Below are 7,500 nucleotides of genomic sequence, written 5' to 3'. Positions count from 1 at the left end.
CTAAGTAAACACCACTTAATTAAAACAGAGGTGAGTGCTTAACGTTAGATGACACTCTAGTAGTTTCCAAGAAAGGGAGAGAAAAAGCAGAAATGGGTTAGACACACCACTCTAAGGTCCAGAGCACTTGCAATAGGCTTAAAGAAGAATAAAGTCACAGGTGAGCAAAAGTCACTAGGCAGGGCCCACTCTTAGAGTAGCCGGAGCGAAAATGTGCCCAAGATCACACTGTTAGTTAGAGATTCAAAGTCTTGCAAAGAGTCAAAAAGAGGTTAGAGTGGCTCAGAAAGTTTAGCCAAAGTGTCCCAGGCACTCCCAGGTTCGAAAGCCGGGGACTAAATCTACCCCGTACAGTCGGTAGCAAGGGAAGCCAGGCAGAACACAGTACCTTAAGCGGAAAGGATCCTCCAGCGGTGGCAGTTGTTCCAGGCAGTGGCAGCAGGGCTCGACGTCGGTCAGGGGAGAAGAAGTTCTCGCTGAAGAGCAGAAGAAGAGGGTCGTTGCACTGCCCGGGAAGAAACCAGCCGCGGAGTCCTCCGGTTAAAGGGTTGGTGCCGACTTTCGCGGTATGGGGGTAAAGTGTGGTATTCCGGTTGCCGGGGTGCTTGGCACAGGCAAGGCGGCCACGAGATACCTCAAAGAACGGAAAGAAGGCGAAAACTGGTTGTCCCCACCAGTCAAGGGAAGGAGCCACTCCGTTAAGAGTTCTCCTCGGTCGTCGGGAAAAAGTGGTGAGACGGTTCAGCAGGGCTCCACCGGGTGGTGTCGTCGAAGCAGGTCGGCTCAGCTCTTCCCTCGTCGGATTCTTGGTCCTGTGGCGACTTCTGAAGTCCCAGTCCCCAAAGCCCTGCTTTTATGCAGCAAACCCCCATTCACCCAGCCTAGCTGTCACTCAACCATGCTAAGTGGTGAGCCGGGCGGCTCACCACTTGGGCCAATCAGGACGGAGTGCGACTTGAGTTACCAAGGTAACTCAGTCCAGGGTGCCTAAATCCCCCTCCACCCCTCCTAAGTACCCCAGACAGAGTGGCACCACTTTGGAGGGCTTCTGTGGAGAAGCCCGCCAAAAGTGGAACAAAGGGCTCCACTTTGGGTCAGAGTTACAGAGGCGAACACCAACGCCATTTTAGAATCAAGTTTTGGCAAAAAGTCCCAACCGGAGTTATAAAAATAAATATATAAACCGGCGGTATGTTTAAGGCTACCGTAAATAAATAATTAAATGTGTTAGCCTAAAACAATGGGAAATCCCATAGGGAAATATTCGCGGTCGAATATAAAAAGTAGTTTCCACTGCCACCAGCCAAAACTCGATCAGGGGGGACGGAGACGTGCCCCCTCGACTAACAGACCCTGGGGCAATCGAATTGCCCCAGCCAGTACGTCCACAATATGATGGTTTGTACTGGTTCTGTTCAGGATTCAAGACTAGCAAAGTCTTTGGTGACTTTACATGCCCTGGGAGACAGTAGTCAGTCCCAGGGTATGGAGTCTATGTTGGGGAGTCCCTAGGACACCCCTGGGTCACGGCACAGAGGGTGCTGTGTGACCCACATCACAAAAATACATGAGGCCCTATGGAGTAAGAGACCCCATAGCCCATTCAACACAAGGTTTAACCAAGAAAACACACTTCAACATGTCCAAGAGTGAGGGTAAAAGAGTCTCACTCTTGGCAGGAGAAAAAAATTAAACCCCAGAAATCCCGCAAAGCTGCTGGGGGACTCACTAGGTAGGGAAATTCAGCCTAAACAGAGAATTCTCCCTAACACTCGCCCCCCCCAGACTAAGGGACAGGAGGATTTAATCCACTCCTGGATGAACCTCATACCTCTAGTCGATGATATACATCCTAGAGAGTCCATCAGCATTTTGATGGTGACACCTTGACCTATGTTCAATGGAGAACTCAAAGGTTTTCTTTTGCAAGCTAACGGACCTACAGACCCTTTGAGGAACATCAGTCTTTTTGTTATAGGGGATCTGGTTGACCAGTCCCTCAGAAGTTGGTACAACTTCTGAACCTATGTTAGGCTTTTTCAAGGGGTCCTTATAAAGGATTCCCTGAGATCTAGAGGGGCCTCCAAGGTTCCTCACCACCTCTCTTGTGGGAGCAGGTTGGGTCTTAGGCCTCTTGGTTGGAGGGGTTGGGGTTAGGCACTGCACCTGCTTCCCCTTCCTCTTAGATCTACCCTTACCTATTTTAGGAGTTTCCCCCCTAACATTAGGATTTGAGTTGGGGTCTTCAGTAGAAGGTCCAACAGTCTGAAGGTTTTTGGCCTTAGACTTTTCTTTTCTGGTTTTCCACCAGCACTGAGAATTACCAGTTCTCTCAGGTCCAGATAGGGGCCTAGTTGGTCTATCCACCTCTTCCTCAGAAGCAGGGGGAGTCAGAGACTCTGAGACTAGGGGAACAATGATGGAGCTTGGTTGGGGCACCCATGTTCCTAGCATACTATCCTGAAATGTGCCTGGGTTAGAGGTCAACTTACTAACACCAGGGCTTGTAGTGGGGTTCTCAGTAGAGGGTCCCACAGGCTTAGAAGGGTCCTTCAAGGTAGCCTGTCTAGCCAATTTGGTTAAGTTCTGCTTCTCCATACTGGGAGGCCTGGGGGTATGTGACACTACTCCTAGAGTTCTTAGGTCATTCCCCAACAGGACCTTCCCAGGTACCTCAGTCTGAACACTGACAGGGATCCTCACTGTCATGTTGTTACACTGAATGAGGGCTGGTAGAATAGGAACCATTTGGACAGGGCCTCCAGACATCTTAGTGGGACCTTTGGGTGCTTTGGCCACATCCTCAGGTTGAAAGAAGCTTTCATCCACTACTGTTCTGCTGGCCCCAGTGTCTCTCCTGGCAGGAGTATCCTGGCCATTGACAAGAACACTGTCCACATAATACACCTTAGAGTTAACAGGTAGGGAGTTATACACAACCCTATTCTGGGGACTAACCAGACCCATAGGCTCTAAGTGTACAGTTGCTTGAAGACCCAAGGGTTCTTCAGCAAAGAGTTCAAAGTGGGCACTAGCCATCTGTACTTCATCCTCAGGAGTGAAGGCTAAGGAGACTGTGCTGATCCCTGCAGGTTTACCCTTGCACTTGGGATCTCCTTTGATATGGTCAGTACCCTGACAGACATAGCATTGTCCAAATGCTCTCTGGAAGGGTGGCTTGTTCTGACCTCCTTCTGGCTTGTGGCCAGAAGGTACAGTAGCCTGACTAGGTTTCCCATGTGGCTTACCCTGGTTATTTTGTGGTTTGGGGCCCTCTTTGGGATAGGAATTATTAGAATTCTCTTTGGAGTCTTTTTTAGGCTGTTTCTCCCCATCCTTCTTCTGAGTGACCCCAGAATCCTTGTGAGTGGCCCTGTTGGCAACCCACAAGTCAGCAGCCTTAGCTAGCTTCCTAGGATCCAATTCCTGTGAATCAGCCAAGTGCTGTCTGAGCTCAGGAGAGCAGGCATCATAAATTGACTCCAACATAAAGAGATTTCTCATCCCCTCATAAGTGTTCACCTTGTAACCCTTAATCCATCCCTCTAAGTTTTTCAAACATTCACTCACCCAGGTAGCCCAAGGGGTACCATCATGCTTTTTGAGGCTCCTAAACCTCTTAAGATACTGGGAAGGGGTCTTCCCAAACCTAGCTATCAAAGCTAGTTTCACACATTCATAGTCCTTCCTATCCTCCTCCCCCATCTCCATTACCACATCAGTTGCAACAGGGGGAAGCCTAGAGAACAACCAGGTGAGTAAGTCATTTCCTGTGATGTTCTGGAGCCCATGATTATATTCAAACAGAGACAACCAATCCAACACATCCAACTTAGGCTCATACATACCAACCAATTCTTTAGGCATCCGGGGTCTTTTAGGACTGGAACTTCTAGAGGAGCCAGAGAGAGAAACATTCTCAACAGATAATTTCTTCATTTCTAAGTCATACTTGAGCTCCATTTCCCTTAGCCTTAGTTCTTTGTCAGTTTGAGCATTAAGTTTCTTATACTCCAATTCTAGCTTCATTTTCTCCAGTTCAAAGTACTGAGGACTAAATGTGGGACCTGGTAAAGGTCCAGTAGGTACAGCAGGTAGAGCAGGCAGAGGCCTAGGGGGGACAGTTACAACAGCCTCACCCTCCTCTTCTGACTCTTCCTCAGAAACATCAACATTTTGCTCCATGTTAACTTCAACACTGTCATCTACAGTCGCTGGAGTGGTAGGTTCCTCTGAACCATCACCCAGACTTTGGTTAGCTAACAATCTTTCAATCAGCTCCATTTTCTTGCCCTTAGTCAGGAGATCCTTATGTTTACAGAGCACTCTTAAACAATCAGCAGTTTTGGCTGCAAGGGACTCTTGACTATAGCTTTCTATAACTGACATGTTAGAGGTTTTACTTTTTCAGTGCTAAGCTTTGTGGTTAGTTGCACTAAGGTATCTAAAGCACAATAAAATGTATACTCAATACAAATCCCACCGCTGTACACCAGTGTTAGGCAGAAACCTGTGCAGTTCCCTTGGGAAACACTGCAAAAGATTTAAGACTACAGGTAGAGCAGTAAACCCCTTTGGTAGCAGTCTGTACCACCCAGATTTACCTGGTAGCTGTGGCTGAGCAGTCAGACTTCTCTCAAGAAGAGTTAGGCAGTATGTAAAGTATACACAATATGTACCAAAACACAATAGCACAAGCAAACACTGACCAGAGCTTGGTTTCAAAAGTATATAGTTATTTATTTAAAATACACATAAGTTAAAAACACTCTAGCAAAAATATAGTAAAAGCACTTCAACACAGTTATAATGAAAGTAGATTCAATCCTTTCTCCTATCTAGACAACTCTAAGTAAACACCACTTAATTAAAACAGAGGTGAGTGCTTAACGTTAGATGACACTCTAGTAGTTTCCAAGAAAGGGAGAGAAAAAGCAGAAATGGGTTAGACACACCACTCTAAGGTCCAGAGCACTTGCAATAGGCTTAAAGAAGAATAAAGTCACAGGTGAGCAAAAGTCACTAGGCAGGGCCCACTCTTAGAGTAGCCGGAGCGAAAATGTGCCCAAGATCACACTGTTAGTTAGAGATTCAAAGTCTTGCAAAGAGTCAAAAAGAGGTTAGAGTGGCTCAGAAAGTTTAGCCAAAGTGTCCCAGGCACTCCCAGGTTCGAAAGCCGGGGACTAAATCTACCCCGTACAGTCGGTAGCAAGGGAAGCCAGGCAGAACACAGTACCTTAAGCGGAAAGGATCCTCCAGCGGTGGCAGTTGTTCCAGGCAGTGGCAGCAGGGCTCGACGTCGGTCAGGGGAGAAGAAGTTCTCGCTGAAGAGCAGAAGAAGAGGGTCGTTGCACTGCCCGGGAAGAAACCAGCCGCGGAGTCCTCCGGTTAAAGGGTTGGTGCCGACTTTCGCGGTATGGGGGTAAAGTGTGGTATTCCGGTTGCCGGGGTGCTTGGCACAGGCAAGGCGGCCACGAGATACCTCAAAGAACGGAAAGAAGGCGAAAACTGGTTGTCCCCACCAGTCAAGGGAAGGAGCCACTCCGTTAAGAGTTCTCCTCGGTCGTCGGGAAAAAGTGGTGAGACGGTTCAGCAGGGCTCCACCGGGTGGTGTCGTCGAAGCAGGTCGGCTCAGCTCTTCCCTCGTCGGATTCTTGGTCCTGTGGCGACTTCTGAAGTCCCAGTCCCCAAAGCCCTGCTTTTATGCAGCAAACCCCCATTCACCCAGCCTAGCTGTCACTCAACCATGCTAAGTGGTGAGCCGGGCGGCTCACCACTTGGGCCAATCAGGACGGAGTGCGACTTGAGTTACCAAGGTAACTCAGTCCAGGGTGCCTAAATCCCCCTCCACCCCTCCTAAGTACCCCAGACAGAGTGGCACCACTTTGGAGGGCTTCTGTGGAGAAGCCCGCCAAAAGTGGAACAAAGGGCTCCACTTTGGGTCAGAGTTACAGAGGCGAACACCAACGCCATTTTAGAATCAAGTTTTGGCAAAAAGTCCCAACCGGAGTTATAAAAATAAATATATAAACCGGCGGTATGTTTAAGGCTACCGTAAATAAATAATTAAATGTGTTAGCCTAAAACAATGGGAAATCCCATAGGGAAATATTCGCGGTCGAATATAAAAAGTAGTTTCCACTGCCACCAGCCAAAACTCGATCAGGGGGGACGGAGACGTGCCCCCTCGACTAACAGACCCTGGGGCAATCGAATTGCCCCAGCCAGTACGTCCACAATATGATGGTTTGTACTGGTTCTGTTCAGGATTCAAGACTAGCAAAGTCTTTGGTGACTTTACATGCCCTGGGAGACAGTAGTCAGTCCCAGGGTATGGAGTCTATGTTGGGGAGTCCCTAGGACACCCCTGGGTCACGGCACAGAGGGTGCTGTGTGACCCACATCACAAAAATACATGAGGCCCTATGGAGTAAGAGACCCCATAGCCCATTCAACACAAGGTTTAACCAAGAAAACACACTTCAACATGTCCAAGAGTGAGGGTAAAAGAGTCTCACTCTTGGCAGGAGAAAAAAATTAAACCCCAGAAATCCCGCAAAGCTGCTGGGGGACTCACTAGGTAGGGAAATTCAGCCTAAACAGAGAATTCTCCCTAACACCCACGTCCGCGTGGGCGAGCGATGGCCAGGCCCGCCGGCGCAGCGGGCGACCTTCCCTCTCGACCAGGTACCTGGAGCCCGGCCCCGTGCGGCCGGGCTGCGGTTTGAAGACTCTAGCGGTCCCACCCGATCCCCCCCGCCCGTGCCGACTCTGGCCCGCCCCTCCGTCCGGCTCCCCGCGAGGGGAGCGGCGGAGGGGGTCGGGGCCGGGGGTAGGCCGGGCGGGAACCGGGCCGGGTTGGGCCGGCGGCGGAGCGGCCTGCCTCCGTCGCCGTGGGAAGCCCTGCCGCCGCGCAGGCTTCCCGGGCTGAGCGCCTGGATGGTTTTTTTTTTGTTTTCTCTTAAAACCCCCGATGGTCTCGGCCGACTCCCAAGTGGGGCAGCTAGACGGGGCGCCGGGCCGTGTCCCGCCCGCGGCGGGCGGGACGGGCGGCGCTGCCTACCCCCCGGCCTCTCCTGCACCGGCAGGCTCGGGCCGACGTCTGGAACCAAACGAAAAGTTGCCTGTGACTCTTGGCGGTGGATCACTCGGCTCGCGCGTCGATGAAGAACGCAGCTAGCTGCGAGAATTAGTGTGAATTGCAGGACACATTGATCATCGACACTTCGAACGCACCTTGCGGCCCCGGGTTCCTCCCGGGGCTACGCCTGTCTGAGGGTCGCTTGAACGTCAATCGCCCCGGGGTCCCCTCCCCGGGGCGCGGCTGGGGCTGTCGCAGGGACCCCGTTCCCTTCGTCCCCCTAAGGTCAGACCCCGATCAGCACCGGCGCGGGATCCCTCTGGACCCGGCCGCGCGGGCCCCGGCGGCGGGCGGCGCGAGGTGGCGGCGGGCCTTGAAAAAGCCCGGCGCGCCTCCGCCCCCGCCCCGGGGCACCGGGC

The 7,500-nt window shown here is 51.3% G+C and overlaps 1 non-coding gene across 1 annotated transcript; it reads left to right on the top strand.

The window, feature by feature from the left end:
• The first annotated feature begins 7,128 nt into the window (after positions 1–7,128).
• On the top strand, positions 7,129–7,282 carry LOC138517303 (5.8S ribosomal RNA). The gene has a single exon (XR_011282502.1). It is a non-coding gene; the product is annotated as a 5.8S ribosomal RNA (ribosomal RNA).
• The last annotated feature ends 218 nt before the right edge of the window (positions 7,283–7,500 follow it).

The sequence above is a fragment of the Ambystoma mexicanum genome, chromosome 6q, assembly GCF_040938575.1.
Source record: "Ambystoma mexicanum isolate Mex_15411 chromosome 6q, UKY_AmexF1_1, whole genome shotgun sequence".
NCBI classification, from domain to species: Eukaryota; Metazoa; Chordata; class Amphibia; order Caudata; family Ambystomatidae; genus Ambystoma; species Ambystoma mexicanum.
Note: the sequence above shows the minus strand (reverse complement) of the source record. Positions and strands in the feature narration are given on the sequence as shown.